A 12769-nucleotide genomic window follows, 5' to 3' on the forward strand; every position below is an offset into this window, starting at 1 on the left:
AAATCAGAAGTTAAAAATAGTCAAGTGGTATTAATTTACTTACAAAATTTAGATCTGTTAAAAATATATTTACGAGAGTGCTCCCTCTCTGTCACACAGTCCCACAAAGCTGATCCTCAGTTTCCTGTGGTTGGGAGTGACATGGTGAGATACACGACAGATGATGAGATCCAAGTAGCCAGATGTTACTGAATAAGTAAACTCGGATCCAGGTTCACATTGGCCTGGCTCTCTTTTAGAGAATATAGCTGAGCTCACATAATTCAAGGGCTGATCTGAAATTTAGCTTGAGTAAATAAAGAAGAGCAGCCCCATTCAAGTAAGCCAGTAGAGCTGGATCCTTTTAACTCAAGGTCAAAATAACAGAGGTCTGTGTGTGTGTTAGTCGTTCAGTCATGTCCAACTCTATGCAACCCCATGGCCTGTAGCCCTGCCAGGTCCCTCTGTCCATGGGATTTCCCAGGCAAGAATGCTGGAGTTGGTTGCCATTCCCTTCTCCAGGGCATCTTCCTGACCCAGGAGTCGACCCCTTTTGTCTCCTGCATCTCCTGCGTTGCAGGCAGACTCTTTACCATCTGTAGTATTTTGTGGCTCATAAACCTTTCCACAGTTATATACATAGTCATGAGCCTCCTTAAAATTTTTTGAAGTGACCCTCCTTAAAAATTTTATCCCTTTTGCACAGTATCATCTGGCAGGATTCCAACGGAGAAAGGGTGGGAGGGGGAACTAGACAGCCACTCTAGAACTTGGAACTTGGTCCACAGGAAATCCTTGAGGCCTGATGGAGTCATGCTGTTCTAGCACAGAGATAAAATTTATTGGTATATTTATTTAGATCAAGGTTGTTTAAATGAGGAGGGTTTTTTTTCTTCTTTCATATCTTACCTTGCACAGAACTTTAATATTAGGAAGCCTGAAAGAAGTCTAGAGAATTCAGGACCATCTCAGTTCAGGTTGCCATGGCATTTTCTATAACTGAGCCCTGTACCTTTCTTGTTGATGATGTAAAAATTATGCACATGATGAATAAGTTAATACCAAAATTTAATTAACATGATATTTTCCTTTTCCTGTTCTGGGACAATAAAACTAAACACTATTACAAAGTGTAATATGTAAAAAAAAATGAAAGTAAAGTCATTTGTGATTTTATTGCCTGTTTCTCAGGTTGCAGCTGAATGTAGGTATTTTGGTTTAGTTAAAGGATATGGAAAGCACCATCATTGATCTTTATTGTGGCAGCACAAAACTGCTGATATGATGACATCATTCTCCTTTGTATCCATGTTAGAGAAACTGGTCTGGTCTCTGTAATGTTTTCTTTTCCAGCGATACTGAGGCTCATAAAAAACTGACTCCTTATAGCTTTTCCCTCCATATGCTTCCATGTAAAAGCTTAGTTTAAAAAATTTGACATTGCAGTAATTTTTGACAAAAATATTTCATTTCCCTAGATTTCTCTTTTAGTCTCAGACAACAGTAATTCTATAGTTCAGTATGATGCTGGTCTTTGTGAAGTTCAAGAGACAAAGCCAGACACGTGTGCATACTACAAATTCCTGTTTTTCTTCCACAAATAACCTTTGTAACTATTGGCAGTCTAGGTATCCTCTCCCTCCCCTCTTTGGCTGGGAATGGAGAGGTGGCAAGAAAGTTGTGGGGACATCCGCACAGAAGTTTTCAGACAGAAAGATTTAGAAATATTAACTAATGACTTCAATGAGATTTTAAGTTTAACATCAGTAATTACAAAATCCACAGATTCTATGCCTCCTAAAGGCTGGGTAGCTTCCTTTGGAATTTTTTTTTGGCATAAAAAGAGAACATGCTATTAATATGCAAGTAATATAATTGTATCTTCTAAGGGTACATTTGAAACACTGTTTAAATTGCAGGAACATAATATTTGGTAATTTTCTATTGCATGCCCAGATATATTAAGATTTGCTCCCCATAGTTCATCATTTACTTAAAATTGATTTTGGACAGGCTCTAGTTTGATTACATTTGAATAGTCACAGTTTTGTCATATTGTTGCTAGACAGCAGCACAAAGATAAACACAGCCAAAACAGCCTTGTCAGAGGACAGTCTACTTACCACAGTTCCCAACCTGAATCCTTTCTAGGCTTTCTACTTCCCTAACCTCCATTGTTCTTTTCAGATGAAGACAAGCTGACCCCTGCTAAGCTACTTCTTATAAAGAGGTTCATGACAAATGCTTTCTTTATAAAAAAAAAATTACACAATTGCAGTGTGAAATGACTCTACAGGAACCTGTGTTCTAGCACTGAAGGTCTCCTGTGAGAAGAGCATTAAGACTATTGTCTTCAGTTGATTGATCAGTGCATTCATTCTGCATCAACAAATATCCATGGAGCATTTGTCAAGTGCAAAGTAATAAGAGTGATTCAAGAACATGGAAAGTATAGTCTGCCCTTGAGGAGTTTACAGTCTTGAAGAAGAGTAAAAGATGTATTCAGCAGCAGTCTGCCTGTCAGAACTGGATCATCATCTGACTCTTGCATTGTACTGATGAGGGAATGATGGCAGAAAGGTGAACTGACCTGCCCAGACCACACCCCTGGCGTAGAATCACTGGCAGAATGACAAGACCACTGGCTGTGGAGCAAGCCACTTACCCATCACTCACTGATGGTACTGGACACATTACTTAACCCAGTGAGCTGAGCCAGACCTCAAAAGGCTGATCTGGGTTGAAAGGCTGGTGAGAAGAGGAACACAGACTTCCTCCAGGACTGCTTTCACTCATGTTTACTGTGTGACCTGGAAGCAGGAAGTGTGAAGTGTACATACAAGATAAGGATGAAAGCAAGCTGATGCAGCTCCTCCATGCCTCCCTAGTTTCTCAGGCCCTTGGCTAAAGTTCAGTTGCCAGGGTTCCACAGGGAGTGAAAAACCTGCCAGGCTAAGGACTCCAGAACCACAAACCATGGCCTTTTACACACAGGCTACCGTAGTTAGACACTTCCATATTCCATTTCTCAATGCTCTTGGGGGCCTAGCATAGGCCAGCCTTCTGTACCTGCTAAACTTCAGCTCCCTCACCTATGATATTTAATAGTATATCTATTCTAAGCCTTAGGCAAGATGGACTATGTAAAGTGCCTATTATGGTGCCTGACCCACAGAAGGTGCTTGCTAGATGGCTCTCTTAGTTGAGGAATTGACAGTAGGATTCAAGTCTCCTAACAGAAGGATTCAAGTCTCTCTCTCAGCCTAATGCTCAGCCATTTAATACACAAATGGAAACTGCTATTTAGGAAACTGTTATTCACTTTGGAATGAAACATTAAAGGGAGAGATAAAACTCATTATCTGCAGAAAGCACTACATGTATAGAAGTCCTAAGAAATCTGTTTAAATTTATTATCCCATGAGTTTATCAGTGTGACTGGGTTTATAATGAATTTACCATAATTAGATGCTTTCCTTTAAGTTCAATAACTTTAATAGCCAGTTCAATAACATAATAAAAAGGAAATAAATTTCATTCCAAAAAAAGAAAAAGAGATGGGATGGATAAATTTAACATAATTGCCTATGACATTTATAAAGAAGATTTACAGACTTATGAGTCATATGTAAAGAAAACTATAAAGGTATATTAGAATGTATAAAACAAGATGAGCAAATTGATATATATATTGTTATCATAGGCAAACAAATTTTACCAAGTAAAATTTACTGTTTGTTAAATGTTAAAATTCTGCACTAACAAGCCATAAGTTATGGTGCTGATCTAGTTCCCAGGAAATCCTAAAACAAAGTATAATAATTAAATGATTAAAGTAAAGAAGTGTGGGACATATAGAAATAAATTTAATGTATCATAACTATAATTAAGAAAGATAATATTTATTTAATAATTGCCTAATTCTGTTTCATAATTGCCTAATTATACTTTCATAATTGCCAGGGTAACTGGCAAACAAACACAAAACAAAAAGTGATTTAGATAAGCTCTTATAACACATTACAAGAGTAAGCCTCTAGTGGATTAAAAAGAGTAAATATTAGCTTTAATTCTTAACAAAGCTATGAGGAAAAAAAAATCAAATATTAATGAAATCTTTAGAGGAATAGTATCTTTGAAAAGCTTAGGGCAGTAAAGAAAATCACAAAGGAAAAAAATAGCTCAACAACATCAAGCAAAACAATGGTTCTAACATAAAAAACTAACAAAATTAAAAGAAGAGAAATGTATTTGGAAGTATCTGTATTGATCATGTAGAACAGTTTATAATAGATAAAGAACTTACTCAAATTTTCAAAAATGTTAAAAGCTCAATAGATAAACAGTCAAAGTATATAAACATACAATTCACTTATGAAGAAATACAAGTAAACTGTATACATTAATCACTTCTTAGAAGGATATTTATAATAGCAAAATACTGCAAACAAAAAAACATGCTCAATATAAATAACAATTCAATAGACTTATACAGCCATTAGAATTATAATTATGAAAACTTAAAAAATGTTATTATTTAATGGTGGAAGGAGTCAAATAATAATTCTGCTTTATAATACACATCAAAAAAGGCAACAATGAAAATCACTATTGACAAAGAATAGTGGAATCATGGGTAATATTTTTTCTGTAAATTGAGAAGGAATAAGGAAACCCCTATACTAATAGGTGAACAATACTAGTTATTAAACATTACAGATTCTAACACTGGTTATGTTTTTCAACATACAGATGAAAGCACAGTTAGAAGAAACCAGGGGTATTAGTGTCAAATGGCAAGTTATTAAGCTTCCTAGAGTAAGGCTCTTTCACTGCTCCAGAACCTACAGAGAGGACTCATGTTTCCCAAAGGCACTAGAGACTGCAGGAACACACCCTGAGAGTCGAGTGTGCGTTTCTGCCGCACCTTCGTGGAGCCTTGTTCTGTGCTGTTGATACTGTGTGTCTTCCTTCCTGGTGCTGTATTTTTACCATAAAACTTGCTTTAAAACTTTGCCTGGATTTGGACAAATATTTCCTTTTACATGTGAATTTACTTTTGTAACTTCTAGTATATTTCTATTTATTTTTATAGTCATTGACCTTCTCTTTCACAGCCTCCCATGTATAAGGCATAATTTAGATTTCAGTTCAGTTCAGTCGCTCAGTTATGTCTGACTCTTTTTGACCCCATGGACTGCAGCATGCCAGGCCTCCCTGTCCATCACCAACTCCTGGAGTTTACTCAAACTCATGTCCACTGAGTCGGTGATGTCATCCAACCATCTCATCCTCTGTCATCCCCTTCTCCTCCTGCCTTCAATCTTTCCCAGAATCAGGGTCTTTTCAAATGAGTCGGTTCTTCTCATCAGGTGGCCAAAGTAACGGAGTTTCAGCTTCAGCATCAGTCCTTCAGGACTGATTTCCTTTAGAATGGACTGACTAGATATCCTTGCAGTCTAAGGGACTCTCAAGAGTCTTCTCCAACACCACAGTTCAAAGGCATGAATTCTCCAGCAATCAGCTTTCTTTACAGTCCAACTCTCACATCCATACATGACTACTGGAAAAACCATAGCTTTGACTAGATAGACCTTTATTGGCCTTTAATGTCTCTGCTTTTTAATATGCTGTCTAGGTCGGTCATAGCTTTCCTTCCAAGGAATAAGTGTCTTAATTTCATGGCTGCAGTGAACATCTGCAGTGATTTTGGAGCTCAAAAAAATAGTCTCTCACTGTTTCCACTGTTTCCCCATCTATTTGCCATGAAGTGATGGGACCAGATGCCACGATCTTAGTTTTCTGAATGTTGAGCTTTAAGCCAACATTTTTACTCTCCTCTTTCACTTTCATCAAGAGGCTCTTTAGTTCTTCCTTACTTTCTGCCATAAGAGTGGTCTCATCTGCATATCTGAGGTTATTGATATTTCTCCTGGCAATCTTGATTCCAGCTTGTGCTTCATCCAGTCCAGCGTTTCGCATGATGTTAAGTTAAATAAGCAGGGTGACAATATACAGCCTTGACGTACTCCTTTCTCTATTTGGAACCAGCCTGTTGTTCTATGTCCAGTCCTAACTGGACATAGAACAGTTGGTTCTTGGCCAAGTTGCTTCTTGGCCTGCATACAGATTTCTCAGGAGGTAGGTCAGGTGGTCTGGTATTCTCATCTCTTAAAGAATTTTCCACAGTTTGTTGAGTTAATAACTCAGAATAACAGACATGAATTTGAACCCTGACTCAGTTATGTGACTTTGGGCAAATTACTTACTTGTAAACCTTGGAAACTTATTTTATCTATAAGAAGAAATAATAATACTTCATAAGGTAATTATGAGGTTTAAACTAAAGAAGATAATTCATATAATGTACTTGGGTGTTATATCTACTTGGAACACTGTAAACTCCCATGTAAAGACATATATATATGGTACCTGAAACACTAATCAAAATTTTAACTCTTCAGAAAAAACTACAACTCACAACCTTAAAATGACTCTGTTTCTTTCAATACATTTGACAGATCAGATCTTGTTATCAGAGAGTCATGGCTTAATTGAAAAAAGGAATTTCCCTTATTTTTCTGTCTTGTGTTTGCCTTTTTAAAGATGCTTTAAATCCCTTATGGATTGGAGTCATGTATAAATTGATAGAGATACCAAGTTTCCTTAATCACAACACCTAACTGAAATTTTTTATTTACTAAAATTGGAGAGAAGACAGAGAAAAATGCATTCATTCAGTCTTGGCTTTATAAGTTTAGTAGTCTAACCACCTCATTTCACTACTGAAGGTTGTGGAATCATCAGAATCAAAATACAGAACTATTTGATACAGTTCATATTTAAACTTCTGAAATGAAAATGAATCTCAGTTGAAAAGTTCAAGTAGGGAAGAAGGGGCATTTTAAAGGAATTAAAATGTGGTGGCTCAGGTTCAAAGTAGCTATGGTTGGCAGAAAATCAAAGCTTTCCAAGTTGTGTCTTAGTTGTCAGTGACTGGAGTGTAGGTTTTCTGTATATGTGTTTTTTAACACTCCTTGAAATTGATAAGTATAACATGAACATTACTTGGACTTTATTTGATTTTATTTGAATTTCAACAGCTACCAACAGATGTGCTTAGAATGAGTAGGCCCTGATTCCCAAATAGCACAGTATTTCACATCTATTTTAGACTATGAAATGAGAGCCGACACCAGGAAGACAGGTCTGAACCTTTTTTACAGCTGCAGAAATAACTCCTCTTGCTGCCCCCTGACCTACACCAAGGGAAGCTGCTTGAAAAGATATTCTTTTGCCAGCGATCATTCTACCATTGCAAGCCACAAATGGAAAAATAAACTAATGTCTCCTCTTCAGAAAACTTATTCTCATGGCCCCCAGAAACAGGTAGATAAATAAGGAAAACCATAGATTTATTTTTAAATTCCCTTCTCATTTTCCAAAAGGGTATTTTTATTACCTTAGAAAATGGGGCTTCTTTGCTGTACAACAGAAACTAACATTATAAAGCAACTATACTCCAATAAAAATTAATTTAAAGAAAGAAAATGGGGCCTATCAACTAACAGGTCACTGTTAATCTTCTCCAAAATAAGTTAATTCATCCAAGGTTCTAGGACACCCCCCACCCCAAATTCCTTGGGACTTTGCTCCATCGGTTAATTCCCACTTGCCTCAACCAATGTGCTGTCCCTCCCATTGGTTCTCAGCCCTTACTTCAAGATGTACAAGCTCTACTCACTGGCAAGTAAAATCCTGTAACCTGAGTTCTCCTGTAACTGTTCCCCTATTTCTTCCCTTTGCATCCAAGCTTCCAGAGATGACAAATCCCTATTGAGTTAAACGGAAACTCTGACTTTGCTTTCAGACATAATAATGACTTTATTGGGTGCTTCTCTGTGCCAGACACCCTGATAGGCCTTAACATATTTTTCTTGATTAAAAAATACATGAATTATTCATGCTCATTGTAAGAAATTAAACAATTCAGAAACCGATAAAGGCAGCACCAACATCTTCCTTACACAAGCTCCACATTATATTTAATTGTTACAACCATCACTAGAGAGAAGCCTTATTGACCATATTTCATAGATGAGAAAATTGAGGCTCAGAAAAGTTCAGAGTATACCCTGTAGTGTTTAACAGAAAGAGCTTTAGAGTCTGGTTATTTGGGTTCATTTCTTAACTTTGTAATTTACCATATGTCCATTGATGCTTTTGAACTGTGGTGTTGGAGAAGACTCTTGAGAGTCCCTTAGACTGTAAGGAGATCAAACCAGTCCATCCTAAAGGAGATCAGTCTTGGGTATTCACTGGAAGGACTGATGCCGAAGCTGAAACTCCAATACTTTGGCCACCTGATGCGAAGAGCTGACTCACTGGAAAAGACCCTGATGCTGGGAAAGATAAGCGCAGGAAGAGAAGGGGGAGACAGAGGATAAGATGGTTGGACGGCTTCACCAACTCAATGGACATGAGTCTGAGCAAACTGTAGAGATAGTGAAGGATAGGGAACCCTGGTGTGCTGCATTCCATGGGGTAGCAAAGAGCTGGACACAACTGAGTGACTGAACAACAACAACATGTCTGTGAGCAAATTACTTGTTATTTCTGTGCCTCAGTTCGCCTATCTGTAAAATGGGGCTAATAATAGTATCTAGTTCATAGGATGCAGTGAGGATATAATATGCTGAAGCATAAAAATATCACTGTTCCTTAAGAAAAAAATCAAAAAGAGAAATTACTTTAAAATAACAGCTAAGAAGAAAATGCTAACAACAATTAGAGCAAAACTCTGTTCACCATTCTGCAACTAGTGTAGAGTCTGAGTTTTTAAACCTGCTGGAAATTTCTACCCCAAAACTATACTTGTATTGCAATGATGACACCATCAGTGTACTTTGCTTTTAAAATCACAGTATTTTTTAAAAGATCCAATTTCAATTTTTCATGATTAACTAAATTTCATTCATTTGTTATAGTATCAATTTCATTATTTTTAATTTATCTCAGGCTAGAATGATTACGTATGTTTAACATTTAGATATTATAAACATTTTATATGGTGTTTTGACTCATATTTTAAATTTTTGAAATGGCTCTGTGTGTCCCTGGCTGATCTGGTTCCCCCTGCCATCTGGCTCTACCCACCAGCCTACACAGACCTCAGCCTCTTTATAGTTTCATTAGGCACTGGAAAGTATATTTGCTTTCTGTCAGTGCTATAACGGTAGAAAATTACTAAATCATAATGATTATCTTTCCCAGGGTAAATCATTACCCACACCCTGTTAACTCAGATATTTTCTCCCTACTTCTCTATGTTTATATGCTATTTCTAAGAGGCAGCAGAGATGACCGCAGCTATAAAGCTACTTGGTTAATCACTCAAAACTTCTTTTTTACCATGTCCTTTGCAAACACAGTTTAATGGTCTTTCTCTGGGAAACAGAGGAAATTAGCAGTGTACATCTCCTTCTCTTGTGTACCAACACTCTTTTAAGTCTTTAACACAATACACTGAAGCCCTCGTCTTTCTAAACTGGGTGGCCTAGCCTGAAGAACAATATTTCTGTATGCTTAGTCACTAAACAAACACACTTGTTTAAAGAATTTAGGTCAAGAAAGAGATTCCTTTCAAAACAAGTAAGAACCAAACAACAATATTTGAGAAGTCAAAGAAAAATAAGACTATACAATTCACAGGCTCTCTTCATTCATCTTATATTAAGTTTAGTTTTTTGAAACATCATGCTGTTTCTGTTTCCCAGAGAATTTAAACACTTCACAATTCGATGATGTGCAGATCTGTAGCTAAACTGTACTCCCCTCAAAAAGCCACCTTCTTTTTTCACTCGTGTTTCTTCTTTTCTAGCCTTTCTCTTTTCCGCTCCCCCCACCCTTCTGCTTTCTGTCTCTAGTTGAGATTTTGTACTAGCTCTCTTTGTCGTTGTTGTTTAGTCACTCGGTCACATCCGACTCTTTGCAACCCTATGTACTGTAGCCCGCCAGGCTCCTCTGTCCATGGGATTTCTCAGGCAAGAATACTGGAGTGGGTTGCCATTTCCTTCTACAGGGGAATCTTCCCAACTCAGGGATCGAACCTGTGTCTCCTGCATCGGCAGGCGGCTTCTTTATGAGCCACTGGGGAAGCCCACTAGCTAGCTCCCTTTACTCATCTTAAAAAACTGTCTATAGTCAGAGTGCTTCAAGCCCCAAATTAAAATCATATTTTATTCTTTTCAGCAGGTTCTAGTCCATATTGCAGGACACAAGAAAAATTAAAGACCCCCAAAGAGAATAACATTTCACACTGAACTCGAAGAATATTATCACTACTCATTTTCCAATTAAAAAACATACACATTTCTTAGTTTTGATCAGTTAACATATGTGACTTTATTCTGAACACCTTAAGGAAAAATATATAATACAGGCTCTGTGATGTTAATATGAAATTTTAAAGGCACCTGCCTTCTAACTAATTTAGCCAAAGGTGGTGATGTTAGATAATTAACCTTAAAATACAGACTCAGCTTTAAATCTCCTGACATCAGTCTAGATCACCTAATGCCCTGCATGCTTGCTGCTCGTGTCATTTCCCCCTCATTTCTCAAGGATTCTAGCTACTGGCTTATTCTCACTTCTCTCAGTGATTTCAGTATGCACATTGGTGATCCTTCCCACCCAGGCCTCTTGCTTCACTGACGTCCTCCCCTACAATGACCTTGTCCTCAAGGTGCCTCATTAGAGGCCTAGTTGGATGGAGGAGTCAAGACCTAACCAATCCCCTGCAGTCCATTCTCAGACCACTATCTCTCATCCTTGTAGCTTCCTTTGGTACTTGACTCCAGGGACCCTTCGATTCCCTGGGTATTGTGATCCATTGATCAGGCCACCTTTTCACTGCACCCACCCTTACGTCTTTTATTGCTCTAGCTTAGATTCTCAGATCCATGATTATAATCATTCTCTTGCCCTTCATGCTTCAGTTCTAAATCCAGCTCTGCTTCTTCATGCTGCACCTGTAAACTGAATGTGGTTGCAGAAAAATTCACAACTACACTGATGTGCCTCATTCAAATTCATGAGCTTAATGCTGTTTGACAATCATAGCATATGTCATAGTCCTGTCACTCTTCAATTCTCCAGACAGCTATTTCCTACTTGTCTCTTCCCAGAATCCTTCTGCCCCTCACCTCATCCTCTCTCACTTGAATTGAGTTTTGCTTTCTCCTTTACTGAGTACACAGAAGCGATGTGAAGAGAATTTCATAGATTGCATTATCACTTCTACCCACCAAACAGCATCTGCACCCTCATACTTTGCCTTCCTCCTGGTTCCCACAGTGACCTTGTCAAGTTCCTACTAAAGGCTGACTTTTCCTCCTCTACTTGGGCACTAGATTTCATCTGCTCTCACCTATTCAAGGACACCCCTCCAATGAGTCTCCTGTCTCTCTCCTACATCATGAATTTTTGCCTGCTGCTGAATCACTCACATCAGCAGGCATACAAACTTCTTTTTCTCCCATTTTAAAAACCTTTTTTGGAACCACTTTCTCCACCAGCCATCATCTCATTTCTTTAGAGCAAAACTTCAAGAGTCATATATACTTGCTATTTTCACTTTCTCCCTTCTGGATTTTCTCTTAAAGACATCACAGGGCATCCCTGGTGGCTCAGTGGTAAAGAATCCACCTGCCAGTGCAGGAGATGTGGGTTCAATCCCTGGTCAAGGAGGGATTCACTCCCGCATGCCTCAGATCAACTAAGCTTGTGCTCTAGAGCCCACGAGCCGCAACTACTGAAGCCCGTGCACCTGGGAGCCTGTGCTCTACAATAAGAGAAGCCACTGCAATGAAAAGTCTGCGCACCACAACCAGAGGGTAGTCCTTGCTTAGCACAATGAGAGAAAAGCCCGCGCAGCAGCGAAGACCCAGCACAGCCAAAAAAATAAATTAAAAAATTGAAAAAGCCATTTTAGCCAAGCTGTCACCCCACCACTCCTTCAAAACAGTTTTTGTCAAGTGATGACTCCATTTATTTCCCTTTTGGGCAAATTCCTCAAAAGAGTATCAATATTCACTGTCTCCAATTTCTTTCCTCCCATTCCCCTTAAAATCTGTTCTGACCTCCATCACTTTTATTGTAAAATCCATCGGTCAGTTCTCATCTTACTTGACCTGTCAGCACCACATCACACAGTTGAACTTTCCTTTACACATTTGGCTCTAAGCATCCTGCACATTTTCAGATCCTCTCCTCCTTCACTGGTCTCCCCTTAGTCTCTTTTGCTGGTTCTTCCCCTTCTTCCTGACCTTGTGATTTTGGAGCCCCTAGGGCTTGGTCTATGGCTACTCACATCCTTGGTGATTTCATCCAGCTTTAAATATTGCTTTAAATATCATGTGTGCTGATTACTTCCAAGTGTGTATCCCCACCCTAGACCTCTCTTGTGCTCCAGTTTCTTCATGCCCACTTGTTATCTCAGCTCTCATCCAAAGTCATCTCAAACCTAACATGTCCAAAAGCAATTTCTGATTTTCCTGCAAAGGTCTCTGCTACCATAATGTCCCTTATATCTGCGTCTGGCAGCTTCATCCTATCAGTTGCTCAGGTCAAAATACATGGAATCATCCTTGACTTCTTTCCTTCTCTTATACCCTGTATCCAGCTCATCATGAAATCATGCTGGCTCTACCATCATACTATATCCGCTACCCAAGTCCACTGCGGAATATCACCTTCACCTTTATTACTTTGATAGCCTTCTAAAATATCT

General features: G+C 38.4%; 1 protein-coding gene across 1 annotated transcript in view; it reads right to left on the minus strand.

Moving 5' to 3' along the window:
* The window catches only part of ACYP2 (acylphosphatase 2), a 173544-nt gene that overhangs the window by 38467 nt on the left and 122308 nt on the right, over window positions 1-12769 (minus strand). The window lies entirely within an intron of this gene.

This window comes from Muntiacus reevesi, chromosome 3, assembly GCF_963930625.1.
Source record: "Muntiacus reevesi chromosome 3, mMunRee1.1, whole genome shotgun sequence".
Taxonomy (NCBI): Eukaryota; Metazoa; Chordata; class Mammalia; order Artiodactyla; family Cervidae; genus Muntiacus; species Muntiacus reevesi.